The sequence below is a fragment of the Pleurodeles waltl genome, chromosome 3_1, assembly GCF_031143425.1.
Source record: "Pleurodeles waltl isolate 20211129_DDA chromosome 3_1, aPleWal1.hap1.20221129, whole genome shotgun sequence".
Taxonomy (NCBI): domain Eukaryota; kingdom Metazoa; phylum Chordata; class Amphibia; order Caudata; family Salamandridae; genus Pleurodeles; species Pleurodeles waltl.
Window position 1 is genome coordinate 744,311,412 of NC_090440.1, and position 16,469 is coordinate 744,327,880.

General features: G+C 41.9%; 1 protein-coding gene across 1 annotated transcript in view; it reads right to left on the reverse strand.

Moving 5' to 3' along the window:
- LOC138284580 (solute carrier family 13 member 4-like) overlaps nt 1-16,469 on the reverse strand; it is a 413,185-nt gene that overhangs the window by 316,053 nt on the left and 80,663 nt on the right. The gene's annotated exons all lie outside the window — the stretch shown is intronic.

Genomic DNA, 16,469 nt, shown 5'->3' on the forward strand with positions numbered 1-16,469 from the left:
ACGTCGATAGCACTTGTTACAGCAATCTCCAGCACATTTCATTTTTAGAGCACAGGTTGACAACTTTGTTCGATCGGACTCAAAATTGATATAAACATACCGTGAGCATGAATGTTGATTGGGCAAAGTGCCGTGGAAATGGAAGTGAAATCACAAACACAGTGTAACCCCTTGAAGACATCACAGGGATGGCCCCTTCACTCCTGCAGATCAACAGCATCTTATTTGATGCTGAAGTGCTAGATGAAGGGCAAGTAGAGGAAACTACAGAAAGTAAAACCTTTCAGTTCCTGCCACTGCCTTCATGACCTGAGAATAGGAATAGCAAGGGCAGTGTCAGGAGTAGCAAAGTGCCAGACAGGGATACCAGATGATATACCCGGCTATCTCTATTTGATGAATATTAGCAAATAAGGCCATTTACTTCAATATAAACCATCTACAACAGTGCCAACAGCCTGAACTTGCTTATAGCTCTAAATAATTAATGCACTGGGACTGTATGGTAATAGCAGACATGAGGGGTCATTACCAGTTTGGCTGTCAGTTTGTAAATCCTTGGCATGAATGGTTTACCAAAATTGTTCTGGCCAAAACCGCAGGACGGCGTTCTGAAAAAAGGTAATGGCAGTTGGCTGCTATAGTAACTCCGTAGCCACACTATATTAACTATAACTCACGCCTTCTCCACACTGTATAACTCATGTCTTCTCCATGCACTGCTTATATCCTTTTATATTATCTCACTAATATCAGAAAATTGTAGTAAAGGTTATAATACTAGTGCAATAAGTATAATTCTGCTGGAGAAATGTGAAGAAATGGAGGCATAAATAGTTATACTGGAATTTCAATGTAATTAAAGTCCAAAAGTGGATTTCTGGATGAGAAAGAAAATGCATCACCCCTGATCTGAGGGAGTGTGGGGGAAGGGTTTTTTCCATGGGGAAAATGTTTTCCCACTGAGAAAAAAACATCTATTAACACAGCTGTCTGTATTACTATGCTGAAATAAACACTAAGTCGTTTTCTGCGTGGGGATCGGAGTATGCAGGAGATGTCCCATTTTATTGTCATGTACATCTATACCATGTACACCTGGAAACTTGCAACTAGCACAGCTAGTTGTGCTAAATTGTGCTAAATTTAAATGATTTTGAATTCATCTCTATAACTATAGAGATGAATTCAAAATCATTTAAATAATGGATGGTCTGGAAGACCTCTACAATTTAAAACTTGATGACTGCCTTAAACACACGGATGATGATAACCATCTAATGATAAATATAGAAAAGACAGAGAATATGACCTGCAGAAAATGTTAAAAATTCCAGCCTACCGCCATATGGCCGAAGGAACATGAGGCCCCTCCAACAATGCTAAGATGAGTCAGAAACTTAGGGGTAACCATGGATTCAGACCAATATTCAATACCACATATTAATAGCATCAAACAGAGTGCCTTAAACTATGTTGCATCCTCCCGTACCTTGGATACCAACAGAAACTGCAAGCTATCCTCACACTCGTAATCTCTAAATTTAATTATGCAATATACACAAAACACAACTCATCCAAAATGCTACTGCAAGACTTCTTCTCTCACTAAAATGAACTACAGTCTTGCAATAACCCCACTGACCACCCATAGCAAGAAGGGCAATGTTCAAGGCACTTCTCATTATCCACAAAATCTCCAAGAAAAAGGACCGCTATAAGCTAATTTCAAGCACTCCAGGCTTGCACCACTTATCGCAATTCACAAAAAAGGCAAATGAGACATACTCAGGTCACCATAGGAAGACTCCCCAATTCTATTAGACCCTGTGGACCTTGACAATAACTTGCATTAGTCAATGTAGGGCCTTAGACCAAACAACTTGAAAATAATTCAAAAATTACAAGCGTTTGAAAGCTATGGCCTCACACACCTCCCTTGGTGGCATGCTTCATCAAGGAATTATGTTATTCTGCAGCTGTGTTGTTTTCCACATGATTTTGAATTTGCTGCATTTGCCACATAATCCCTCATCTGCTGCATAATCTGCAAATTGTAACACAAAAGTGACTTTCTAGCTCACACGGTTCAAAAGTTACTGAAAATGCTACAGCACAGTGGAAGTTCATTCAGAGACGTTGACCAGTCACCTTTCAGGTACTGATATAAGTATTTGGATAAGGAACTGTTCCTAACGAAGAAAACCCTTTGCCCAGACAGTGCTAACTTGTAAAAATGGCTAAATAATGAATTCATACTATCAAAAAATTTGCTGCATTAAGCCACATAATTTGTGTTTTTGCTTGCTGCATAATGTATTCAATCTTGCCGTATAATTATAATTTGGGCTCCCCTGCCCCATAATTCTAGTGGCCCTGCCTGTACCCCAGCCAGGTTGTGACATAGTTAACTTTCCAAAATCTTCTCACTTTGCAGTAAAAAAAAAAAAAAGAAAACATCTCCACATTAAAAGAGAAAGCAGCAATTTGTCAAAAGACGTAGCCTGACATTTAACCTCTGTCTGTGAACCTGATGTGAATGTAACAAGATAAAAAAAATTAATTTTATTGCTAATTCACCTTCTGAACTCCAGCGTGTTTTTTATAATAAGACTGTAGGTATTCAAGTGTGAATACAGTTTCTTAACACTTAATAAACTGATTTTAAACTGCGTTTATATAAATACTGTGCTAGCTGCCTCCTTCATTTGTGGGAGGGGCAAAGATTAATATGGGTTGGCCCGGCTCTCAAAAGCCCCCAACCCCTCTGTGACTACAGCCTGGAGCTGCTGGAGCTTGCAATGGACTGGTTGGCGATGCCTATATTAAGTACTAAATTGTAACAAGGTTCTGTACATGTAACATTTTCTTAATCTGTATTGTACTCACCGACAAACCCTCACAAAGGCTTAATCACAAAAATGAAAATCCTCCATATTAGGAACTTGTGGCAGCCACCATCTTAGTCCCATAAGTTACTAATATTATGACAGGTCTCAGCTTGCCATTCAGGGATTAGTCAATTGTTTTACATATGGTAGCTGCAGGTGGGCAAAACATATTAGGGCAGTGATTCTCAAACTGTGGGTGGCAACACATTTTGTCGCATTTGCTGTGCTTCAAAGACAGAGATCAAATGTGTGGCTAATTCTTCTGTTGCTTATGTTTTTAGATGGGATCTGGTGTTTACAAACTCCTCTGAATGCAGTCATGGAAAGAAAAGTAAAATGAATTGTGTGACAGTCTTGCTAGAGTATATCACGTATGAACAAAGGCTGTAAGATGTCATTTTTTCTTACACACTGCACAATGTAAAAGCCTGTAAATGAACAGTACCCATTCAACAGTTAGGAAAGCAAAAATGAAGCACATGCTTTTTTTTTTATTCCAAAGTGTGATGGAAACAAAGATTTTATTAGGATCAGAGCAAATAAAGAAACTTTACTTGGTGATGCACAAAAAATATTAACTGAAACCCAATTTCTACACATAATCATTGGTGTGCAATACAGTTTTATCTGTAAAACTGTATGTTCGTGCAACTTTAGTGACCATTTCAATGGAAAATGTGCTATCTCTAAATGGCAATGCAATCCCACACAATGCTTTTGCTACATTAAAAAAATTGCCTGCCTCGTCCATTAAAGCTAGGTGTATGGGCACCCGCAGGAGGAGAAAGGGGGGACGCTTGCCACCCAGGATTTAGGTAGAGCCTGGTGTGTAGGCTCACAGTGCAGCATAACACTACGGCCGCTACTGTGTTACGCTGCCTGCACTAGTACAGCCGCAGCCCCCGCCAAAAAACAGTCAGGGATGCCGCCAACCGCCCCCCTCCCTGAAAACATTTCTGCAGTTGCCGATGGCTAGGTGGGTTGCAAAAGTTTGTCAGAATAAAAAGTGGGTTGTGGTTCTAAAAAGTATAGGAAACACTACATTAGGGTCTATTCACAAATGCATTTTTGGATACAGGAAATAGTACCTCACTAGTGCTACTTTCCAGACTCACAAATGCTATTAACGAGTATCCAGCCAGTAATCTCTGCGTTCACCTCTCCTGCCTCTTATCTGCAGAGATCTCTAATACGAGTGTGGAGAGTTCTGCACAAGAGGTGTAGGTTTTTTAAATAATTGTGGGAATGGCAAGTGGGAGTGGTTGAAAATAGGGGATACTTACTTATAAATGGACATGGTTTGGGAAAGTTCAGAAAAGGACATGCAAACAATCAAAAACACAGGCACTAAAGAAATAGCATTTTTACATTTAATTTAGCATCACAGTGTTTTCCTACAGAAATGTCAGCATTTCTACAGTGAAAATAGTTTACAGGTTTTAAGGTTAAACCTGTCAAAAGGCTTTTTTTACGGGTCAGATTTCAGTATAAAAGCTGCTTTAGTCAGTCTACAATAGTAGGCCTGAAGCCATGTTTTGCACTTTCATTGTAGTGGATAACAAAATGGGCTCTGAAGTCCACTACTTACATTTAACTTCGAGGCCCTGGGTATATTTGTATCATATACTTGGGACTCATAGGTGAGTTAAATATGCCAGTTAGGGGTGTACCAGTTTCATCAAGGAGAAGCACATACCTCTGGTTAGCAGCGTTGATGTGCACAGAGTTATACAGACAGAAAAAACAGTTAAGGCAAGGATCTAGGGGTACACTGCACAAAAGATAGTCATTTCCTACATGACCCACATAAGAAAGCATCACACAACAAAAAAATTGTTTTGCAATGTCAGTGAATGTCTATGTTTCTTTGCTCCTAAAGTGGGGAAACAATTAATTGAGAAGGAAAGACAGAGAGTAAGAGAGAGTATTTACTAATATATATATTACAAAGTCGACAGGTTAGGTGTAGCATAAGTAATTTTAAGGGTGTTGTGTTGGTGGTAAATGTAATGTGGTGTTAGACAGGCATATGTGTGATGTCTGCTTTTATGTTAAGGGTAGCGAGGATGACAGAGTGGCATGACTGGTGATTCAAAATCGAATTGCAAGAGTCGGGTGTAAAGTTCTTACCTGTTCTTAGGATGGGGTTCCTGGAACGGACCAGCCATACAGTATAGTATAGACATCTTGTATGGTGGTGAGGAGCTGTTCCCTGATGAACTGAGGGGCTGAGACTGGGAATGGATCAAGGTCTGTCTCCCAAAAAACATTTTTGCAGCTTTGGATCACCTTGATTATACAAAGTCAGAGTCATTTTTTTAGGCATCAGGAGATTAAGGGCTTCATTAGGAGTTTGGCAGTCCCACTGCAGGACCGCCAATCTCGCAGAGAGGATACCACAGCCTTATTACAAGGTTTGACTGTCAGAAACCTTGAAATAGAGCATTCCCGACAGTCAGACCAGCGGGAACAGCGCTACGAGATAGCACTCGGCTCCTTTAAAGGAGCTGAGTGCTATCTTGTAGCACACAGGGAGCCAACCAGCACCCTTGAAATGCACACTGTCTCCAAAGCAGAGAGTGCGCATTCCAACAGTGTTGGGTAGGTGGGCCCCTGCACTGCCCATGCCCTGGACATGGGCAGAGCAGGGGCCCCTAATGGCCCCCACGCCTTGTTCTCCGCCAGCCTTTTCATGGCGGGGTTCCCAGGGCTGGCAAAGAACAAGGTTATAATCAGCCAGGTGGCGTTGAGTTCAGCACTGTCCTGGCTGACTAAAAACAAGACCGCCATCACTCCGTCAGGATCTGTGATCCTGGCGAGGACAGCAGGCTGTGTATAGGCAGGTCTGCCTGCCTAACTCGTAATGTGGTTGTCAGATCTCCACAGCCACAGGAGTCTGACAGCCACTGCCCAGCTGGAGGTTCTAGGACTGCCAGCCTCGTAATGAGGCTGTAAGTAATTTGCCCAGAATCACAGGATATTTTTCCAATGCTTACACTCAAACCTGTTTCCGCAGTTCCAAATTTGGTAGCACTGTCCATAACAGCACACCCTCTCTCATTTGCCTTTAAGAAATTGCAATCTATGTCCTGGAAAAGTTATCCTTTTCCTGCCTCCTTTCATCTTACCACACCATATAGATCCTTGTAACATTAAAAAACAAAGATAACTACATGTTCTACCCCCTACTCAGTGAAGTACCTTTTCCTCTTAAGTGGGGTTGTCTTTATCCTGGAATCTCTTGTTGTTGTACGGTGTCCTGTCAGTTAGGCAGCACAAGCGGAGGGGGCACAGCCTATGAGTGTAATGTATTAATGTGTTTTGAGTGTTATTGTATTTGTATTTTGGATCATGTGTATCTTGTTTCCCTACTGCCTTCGATTCAGAGCTCTCCTCCACAGGTAGGCTTGCATTAGAAATTATTAACTTTATTTTACTTTATGCACTATACATTTGCTACACCATTGTTATATCAATGTTAACAGGATATACCCCCTGATATAAGGAGGTGGAGATGCCTAAATCCTAATAGAATGTGGAGAACTTGGTCTAGAATCAGTAAACCACACATGTGGGGATCTCTGTCTAAGAGTATGCATACAGCTATGTGCCCAGAGATTTCCATACATAGATTTCCCTTTGTGCATAGGCCCTATGAACAGTCATGTTGCCAAGTGCAATAAAAAATGCATTCAATAAACCCTGGCCTCAACTCCAGCCTCTTCTATGTATGTGATAGCCTTCTTCAACTACATCTGCAGTATCCTGCCTAACGTTACAGGGAGCTGCCCATAGGGTTTTCATCTGCAGATCATTTAAGACATTCTGTACATGAGAAAACTGTGTGCTTCCCCAACATTTATTGGTGTAGACAGCTTCTTGTAAGGTTTTCAAATATGCATCTGCCTTGGGACTTCTTATCAACCTGACTCAAAAGAGAACTGGCCTTAGAGCTGCAATTTCTGATATTGGAGTAAACTTTAATTTAGTGTAAAGTGCCACTAGGGGAGTAATGAGCCCCAACCTCAGCAGAGCTCTTAGGAAGTTGTTCTCAGCCACTTGGAAGTGATGGCATATTCGCGTACACCCAGAGGTCCCCCATAGAGTGCAGCCGTCACTGCCCTTTGCTTATATATTTGTAAAATTACTCTAATGCTTCTAGCACCAGCTTTCATATATCACAGGACTAGGGCTACCTCCTTCACATGTTTACTCCAATGTAAGTTCCCTGAAAGGCGGGCATCAATTGCAGGGTTCCCTGTAAACCTGGGAGACAGCCTGTGTACTATACTCTTTGTTTTGCTACAATTAATAATCAAAGACTTCTTGTCACAGTACTCCTCAAAGCGCATTAGTAGCCTATGAGTGGCATTCTATGTTTGTGGCTTTAATACTGTGTCATCCGCATAAAGTAGTAGCATTACCTTTTTTCCAGGTATATTAGTTACCAGGTATATTAGGGACATCCAAAGGGTCTTCCATCAAGTATTCTGCTGTGTCATTGAAAGAGAGACTAAAAAGTAAAGGTGCCAGCACGCACACATGCAGGAAGCCCTTCTCACCCGGAGAAAGGTTTGGTACATTCCCCACCCGGCCGTACCTGACTCTTGCCATATTAGCAGTGTGGAGAACCTTTATAGCAATTACCAGTGTTGAATCCATTCCTAGATCCACCAGGGATCTCCATAACTTCTCTCTATCAACAAGATTGAAAGCTGCTTTCAAATCTATAAATGTAAGATACAGTAATGACTTCCTAACTATCTTAAATTTATAATCAATCATATATAGTCTGAGTGCCTGATCGATGGTCCCTATTTGCAGGCGAAAGCCAGCTTGGACTTCTGTCAAGATGCTAAGGGCATGTACCCTTCCCTTGAGGCGATTTAGCAGTACTTTCCCTAACACTTTGCACACCCCATCCGGAAGAGAGATCAGACGGTAGATGGATGGGTTATACCGATCTCCCTTCTTATAAACTGACACAATAACAGCAGAGCGCAATGTAGGGGGCACAGCATTGCCAGCTATTGCAGCATTAAACACTATTATGGATGCTGGCCCACAAGTGGGGTTCCTCACAATAGATATCAATAGGCGTTGTAAATATTAAAATATTTATTTAAATTGTAGGAAAAATAGGAAAAGTTAAAAGATATAAAAATGGAATGTAATAATGTAAAATATATGTACATTTATGTGTACAAAAAATGTAAATTTCACATTTTTTAAATTCAATATTGTTTTTAAATCTTAAAATATTTTCAAGGATTTTTTTAAATGTTGAAAATGATAATGTGATTGTAAATAAATTGTTATAAAGATTTTAATTATTATATTTACATTTATTTAATAGAATTTGAAATCTTACCTAATTAAATTATGTTTTTTTATTTATGTTGTATAAATTAATATTTAGTTGTATATGTTATAGGTTTATTCTTGAAAATTGTAATAATTCAATGTTTAATATCATTATTGTTGGAATAAGTTCTGTTGTTGGGAATATATATTATGAAATGTATTTGTTTTAATGTTGAAAAATATTTCTAATTTGTAATTTTTAAATTAGGTTAATTTTTCTTTTACTTTTATGATTTTCATTTTTGGAGTATGAATTTCTTTTAAGTGTTATGATTCAGAGTTTAGGCATATTAGTATTATTTTAGAAGTTAATTTTTAAGTATAAATATATTTCTTTTTTGTTTGGATTATTGTGCTTTTGAAGTAATTTTTATTTTATTTTATAGATCAAAGATTATAGGCCTGATTTCCATCTTAACAGATGGGACACTGTGTCACAAACATGACGGAGTATTCTATTCACCAAGATAGTAATCAGGCCCTTAGTTTGAGCATAGAGTATTGATTGCATGCATAACGTTTTTAGTGTCCACCACCTTGCATAAAATGTTTTAGTTGGAGTGTAAATAGTAAATTTCACCCATTTCGTGTCCAACACTTCCCTAAATTGGTTTAAACTGGAGTTGGGATAGTAAATGTTACTCTACTGTCCAACAACTTTCCCAAATTAGTTTAGATTGGAGTGAGAATAGAAAGTTTCACCCCTCTAGTGTCTAACACCTTTCCTAAGTCGGTTTAGATTGAAGTAGGAATAGTATATGTTATATGTCACCCCTTTATTGTCCAACACCTTCCCAAAATTGGTTTAGATTGTGGTGGGAATAGTAAATGTCACCCTTTTAGTGTCTAACACCTTTCCAAAATTGGTTTAGATTGGGGTGGGAATAGTAAATGTTAAATGTCACTTCTTTAATGTCCAACACTTTCCCAAAGTTGGTTTAGATTGGGGTAGGAATAGTACATTTCACCCCCTTAGTGTCCAACACATTCCCCAAATTGGTTTAGTTTGGTGTGAGAATAGTAAATGTTACCCCTTTAGTGTCCAACACCTTCCCTAAATTAGTTTAGATTAGAGTGGGAATAGTAAATGTCACCCCTTTAGTGTCCAACACCTTCCCCAAATTGGTTTTGGTTTGAGTGTGAATAGTGAATGTCACCCAGTTAGGTCCAACACCTTCCTCAAATTGGTTTAGATTGGTGTGGGAATAATAGTCAACCATTTAATGTCCAACGCCTTCCCCAAATTGGTTTAGATTTGAGTGAGAATTGTAAATGTCACCCCTTTAGTGTCCAGCACATTCCCCAAATTGGTATAAATAGGAGTGAGACTAGTAACTGTTACTCCTTTAGGGTCCAGCACCTTCCACAAATTGGTTTATATTAGAATGGGAATAGTAAATACCACCCATTTAGTGTCCAGCAGTTTCACCAGATTTGTTTAGATTGAAGTGGGAATAGTAAAGGTCACCGCTTTAGTGTCCAACACCTTCCCCAAATTTGTTTGCATTGGAGTGTAAATAGTAAAGGTCACCCCTTTAGTGCCCAACAACTTCCCCAAATTGGTTTACATTGGAGAGGGGATAGTAAAGGTCAGCCCTTTAGTGTCCAACACCTACTCCAAATTGGTTTAGATTGGAGTGGAATATTAAATGGCAGGTGGTGCGGCAGCCCCAGCAGTCTCAATCACAATGATTGAGTGAATGCAGAGGCACTGTCTGGTCCTGAAATTACAGCATTTTTAAAGTTTTGTGATGCACACAGTGAGCAGCAGGATTGAAGACAGCTACACAAAATAAAAAACAAGTATTGTCAAAAACAATAGATTTTGTCTGTGCAAGAGCTTCTGACTTTGGCAGGTTTTTTGCCATGTTGTACAGCACTGCAGCTGCAAAATGGATGAAAGTGAAAAAAGAAACCAAGCAATGACATGGCCGGCACTGACAGCATCATAACACTTTGTTTTTTTGCTATCATCCCGTAAGCTGTCTCACCTACCAGTAACCCATGGAAACAAGCAAGGACAGGGGATGAGGGCTACAGAGCAAGCAACTTTAAATAAGCAATATGGCATATCCAGAACTGGCCGTGCCATATCACACTTCTTTTTCGTGGGAGGGAGAGGTGAAAACAACAACAGGGGATGGGAAGGGCAAACTGCTTTAATAAAATAGGTAAAATTGAATGTTGAAAACAAAGAACATGCTTTTAAAAATTAAATAGATCTGTGGCTAAAGTGTCGCCGCCCTGGGGGATATAACAGGAACATTGTAGCAAAGATTACATTTGGAAAACAAAGTGCATATGCATGTTGAAAAAAAGGAATGCTTTTAAACATTAAATAAGTCAGTGGGTACAGTGTCACCCTGAAAGAACTAAAAGCAATGTTGTAGTAAAGAGTGAACTTGGAAAATAAACAAAGTGTATTTAAACATTAAATACGCATGTTGCTGCAGTATTGCCACAGAGCTTTTAAACATTAAATAAGTCCATGACTACTGTGTTAGTGTGGAGAAAAGGCACAAAAGACAAAAACATGCAGTGGCATGAACTAATTTCCGTAGCTATAGTGTTAGCACTGAGAAGAGGCACAGCAGAGAAAAACAAGCAGTCACACAAATTATTTTAAGAAAACTGTAAAACTGAATGTTGAAAAGAAAGAAAATGCTTTTAACCATTAAATAAGTCTGTGGCTTCAGTGTCGGCCTGGAAGATATAATAGCAATGTTGTAGTAAAACTGTATTTGGAAAACAAACAAAGTGCTTTTAAGCACTTAGTGACTCCATCGCTGCAGTATCACCCTGGAGCTTTTAAACATTGAATAACTATGAGGCTAGAGCAGTGCTTAATTTGTAAATAAAAACGTGCCGGTGCCCAAAGACCTCCTCTTAAACACGCGGCTGCTGCAATTAAATGTAGGAACACAGAATACTGAGGCGGCTTAATCCTGAAGCCATCTCGGGCCTCTTCAATCCATATAAAGCCACTCCCTGCAACTTCAGCTCACTCTTGCAGCTTTCTACTTTCTCCCTTTGTGACGCTTTTTAGTTTTACTCTTCCTCCGTCTTTCCCATCTCTGTCTTTTGCTCGCAGCAAATGCTTGAGGCAGAAGAATAAGCCCCAGCCATCAAAAATAAGTGCCGGTGCTCAGCACCGGAAACAACAAGCACAAATTAAGCACTGGGCTACAGTATCAAAGTGCCTCAATATGGTTGTGAGCAACTGAAGACACTAATAATGAAACTGATTAGTACTTGGTCCATGCTCCATCTAAAAGACACACACACAAAGAGAATAAATGAATCCAGCATGCGCAGGCCAATGAGAGGAAAATGAAAGAGGGTGACAGTGTGGCTAACCAAAGATTGATGGTCAGTGTCCTCTAAGTGCGTTTTAACTTCAAGTTAACAAAAGATATCATAACCGACAGCGCATGCCCTGTTTCATGCAAGACCTAAAAAGAAAAGCATTGAGGTTTCTACATGGAAGGCTGCCTGACGCGTGTATTTGCAGCATGTGAGTGAACGCGTGCCTGTGTGAGCACTTGTCGGCATGTGTGCCAGTGAGTGCCTCTGTATGTGCAACTACCTGTGTATCTGTCTGTGAAATGAAGAGCGTGCAAGTGTCCCTTTCCCTATAAAACTTGCAGTATTCCAGAGAAGCCTCCTCATCCACTTGTAGTTTTCTTTCCCACTGATGACTGCACATCCCTTCCTCTTTCTGTTTTTTTCCCTCTCATCACCTCCCTCCTCTTACAGCCTTTTCTTGCTTGGATTGCTTGCTCGACCATAGACTGCTCTCGCCAAATGAGTTTCTGTAAAGGCAATGAATGCAGTCCATAATTCTCTGGATGGCAACAGATTGTCTGTCCAGAGTATGATGTATTATAATGATCTCAAAGCCTTGATGATGACCCTTGGAGTAACATGTCCAGATCACAGTGTTGACTTTCTGAGAAATGTCTGGCTCAAAAATACATACACCATTACATGCCACAACAAGACTGAGACATGACAAATACATGTTACCACTTACTATTTACATTGCAGCACACTGCACTTTTTAAAGTTAGTTCACTTTTAAAGGAAATGTGTGTTACACTTTTCTTATTTAACACTGTGGTCACTTTTTTTTAAACAAACAATTATTATTATTTTCAAACACAAAAAACAATACGTATGGTGCCGCAACAAAGGGAATGACAATATTCAGACTATCATATACAGACCATATTATTCTCACCACATCCCCCATATTTTCTCGCGTTTATGCAGACAGCCCCTTGAAGTGTTAAATAGGCTTCTCTTCTTGGGAACATCAGTCCATAACAGTGTTACACTCCAGCAATTAAGGAGTCTGTAGGGACTTCCATCTCTAGACAGTGTCTCGCTTAGCAACTAATGTGGCGACCCTGAGGAAAGTACTTCTGCTCGGTGGCCCCAATGTCTTTCAGCAGGTCTAGCAGAGCCAATCCAGAGGTAATTCCTAGGGTCTTACCAAGAATTCATGAAAGTTCACATAATATATTCTGCCACTAACAAGTCACTGCAGGGTAAACCCACAACACGTGGTGAAAGTCTGCATCGGGTGCGGGCCAGTGGAAGCAGGTTGGCAGGTGACCTGGGGGCGACTGCCACCTGGTGAAATCGCTGTGGGGTTCATGTACGGGAAGTGGAGATAATTAAGCAGACCAGAATGAGGCAAGCAGAGACAGCGAGTTCCCGAGGAGCCATCCTAGCTTCTGTCCACTCACAATCATTCACCTCACCAAGCCACTTCTCCCACTTCTGTCCCAGCACAGTGAACAAGCTAGCAGTGTTAGTACCCAAAGTCCAATAAATATGGGAAAATGCACTTGAGGCTAAACTAAGCAACGTCCGTGTAGGTGGAATGTTAGCTGCAAGGGCATGATGTAATTACAAATATTCGTGAAACTGGGTGTGTGATAGGTTATATTGGTTCTGCAGGTCTTAGAATGTCTTCAGGGGACCCCCTGCCCACACTTTCCCAGCACATTAATACATACTATAGCCATTTTTTGGCATCCTGCTCTGTGCTGCAGCAACATTCCTTGGCATGGATGGGTCATCGATGTCAAACTGCAATCCCACTACAGGAGATGGAGCACCTCTCTCCAGTACAAGAAAACTACACGGATAACCTCTGGAAGGGAGAGGGGGATTGTAGCTCCATACAGCATACCCCTGATATTGTCCAGGCCTAGTCTAGCAGCTTCTACATGGTAAGTAGAGTCTCCCCACCAGCCACTAAGCCAATCATTAATAACAATCGCCTGCAGGGCCCAATAATGGCGGTCTGCCATCTGCAGGCGCTCCTCATATGGGGACATCGGAAATTAACTGCAGCGATACGGGAGCGGACCTCAGACCGAAGGAAAGAGTGCACAACTGAGGTGTTGGAACCACTGATTGGGGATAAGCAGGGGGAAGTTTTAAAAGACATAGAGGAACCTTGGCAATATCATAGTTTAAATAGGGCCATGTGCACCAGAACATGGAGCAGAAGGTGCTTCCAGTTCTGGAGATCTATTTTCAAGGCTGCCACAAGGGGAGGTAGGTTGATGCTCCATGTAAGTTCCTGGAGCATGGAAATGTGGACCTCTAAGTATTTGAAGAATAAGCGATGTATTGGAAAGGGCAGACTGCAACAAGCAGATGCTGGAGTCTCCCCTGACCGAGAACAGCAGAGATGTGGCTTTATTCACCCATAGTCCGAAAGCCTCCCTGTATAACTCAAGCAAGGTCAGGTTGTGAGGGCCCTAGATTTGTGGGTCAGAAAGGAATAGCAGAACACTGTCCGCATATAGTGCTGTTTTCTCCTCGGGTCCACCATCCCAGGCCCATTCACTGACCTGCGCATAGCAATATATGAGTCTCGTCAGTGGGTCGAGCACAAAGGCGAAGAGAAGGGAGTACAGGGGAGAACCTTGGAGGGTCCCCTCTCTGTACACGGAATGAAGGGGAAAGGATTCTGTTGATCTGAACCTGCTCCTCTGGGTAAGAGTATAGGAGGTCAATGCAACTGTGGAAATATGGCCACAAGCCAGCCCATACTAAAACATTATTTAGTAAGGACCATTTGACTATGTTGAATGTCGTCTCAAAATCTATTAAAAAGGAGAGCCGCTGGTGTTTGGAGTTTATATGCTTTGGAGAGTGCCCGGCCCAGCAAAAAAACGCATTGGTCTGAGTGGATCAAGTATAGCAAGGTCTGCTGCAGCCAGGTAGCTAGGACCCTAGAGAATAGCTTTGTTTCGGAGCTTAGAAATGGGTTTGTAGGTGGCACATAGTTCTAAGGGGTAGCCAGGTTTTGAAATTACCACAATCAAGGCCACATCAAACCCTAGGGGAAAACTTCCTCTGGCAATCACCTCATTGTAATGGGCCAACAGGTGTGGGCACCAGGATAGCATGAAATGTTCAACAGTACTCAATGGGGAACACATCTGGCCCGGGTGTCTTACCTCTGGCCATGTCTGAAAGTGCCCATTGGCTGAGAGTGGTTGGTCCAGGTCACAGGCCAACGACTGAGGAAGGAAAGGCAAGGAAATGTCAGCTAGCAAGGCGCCTTTGACCTCCTACCGGGGCTGTGGCTTGTGAACATACAAGTCCTGGTAAAATTGTGCAAACACATGTAGTATATCGGAGGTGCGTGGTAATTGTGTCTCTATTTTGGGGCATTATTCTGGAAGCAACCTCCATGGTGGCCAACTAGTACAGGAAATTCCCAAATTTATCACCCTGTTCATATATCCATTGCATTGTCGCCCTCCAACACTATCTGGCTTCTTCTAGCGAGATCTATCGGATGGAGGCTCAGCAAGGGGCCATGGAGATCTTTCTATTCCATATTAAAAAAAAATTTAGGCTTTTGTTTGATGTCAACAAAGGAGCCCCTGCGTTACTGGATCACTCTGGTGTAATCTGGGAACATAATCAATCATTTAATCAATTGATTTGTAAAGCGCGGCTTATCACTGAGGAAAGTTTCGAGGCCCTTTGGGAGGTTTGTTGTGCACCGGCCGATGACTACTCCTCAAACAGCCATGCCTTGAACTTTTTCCTGTTGTCAAGGAGGGTGTACAATGTGTACAGGTGGGAGAGGAGGTCATTCCAGGACTTTGCAGCAAGGTAGGAGAAGGAGCAACCTCCGCTGCGCCTGCGTTGGATTCTCACACCTGCTTGAGGGAGGGAGTTGTAGAGCGAAGCATCCTGGTTGGTTGGTGGAAGGAGAGTCTGTGGTTGATAAGTTTGGGTCTGATGTTGTGGAGGGCTTTGTATGCGATGGTGAGGAATTTGTACCTCTTGTTCACCAGTAGCCAGTGTAGCTCTCTGAGGTGGGGGACGATGTGGGCCCTTCTCAGGAGGTTTCGGACATTCTGAATGGTCTAGAGTTGGTGGGGAGTCTAACATAGAGGGCATTTCCGTACTATCCCAAAATTATAGTACGTGAGTTGTGGAAGCAGAGGGCTGGGTGCTTCTGCGCCTCTCGGAGGATATTGCAAAGGATCTCCCTGCTGCAGAAGTTGAGCATGTGGGCTAATAATAGGCACGCCGGCGCCCTGGAAGAGGGCTGCTGAGCCAGGGATTTATGTGCCCATATCACCACAAACAAACTCAAAAGAATGCTATCAGGAACCCAGAATCTTAACCATTCCACTAGAAAGTCTTTGGCATTTAGAGCATCCGAGTCCTTTGGGAAACCTACGAACCTAAGATTGTTTCTGCGTGATCCATTTTTGGTGTCTTTGGTACACTCTTCAGGGGCAGCAGTGGTGGACAGCAATTTAAAGACTTGTTTCTTAAGGATTCCCACATCGTCCTCTACAAAGGCTACCTGCTGCTTATCCTCTGCGTCACAGGTAGCAACATTCCAGAGGTCCTGGTGAAGTAAGGAGACATCCACTTTGACTTCACCTACTTTGGAATCCACTGCAGTTCTTGACTCTTGAATTGCCTGTACTATGGTGGCAAGATCAGATGGTACAAGTGATGGCTGCGATGCTCATTAAGAGGAGGGGGGGGTCCCCACACTGGAAGTTGCAACTGCATACTGGTCGATTTTAAGTTTGGGCCTGTGTGGGTGGCGTGGGTTTGTCATTACCCATGGATGCACTCGGAGGCCAGTTTCTGAAGTCCAGACCTCCTTGGCCTTCTTGCTGCGGCAGCACAAGCAGCCACGTCCAGGCTACTGAG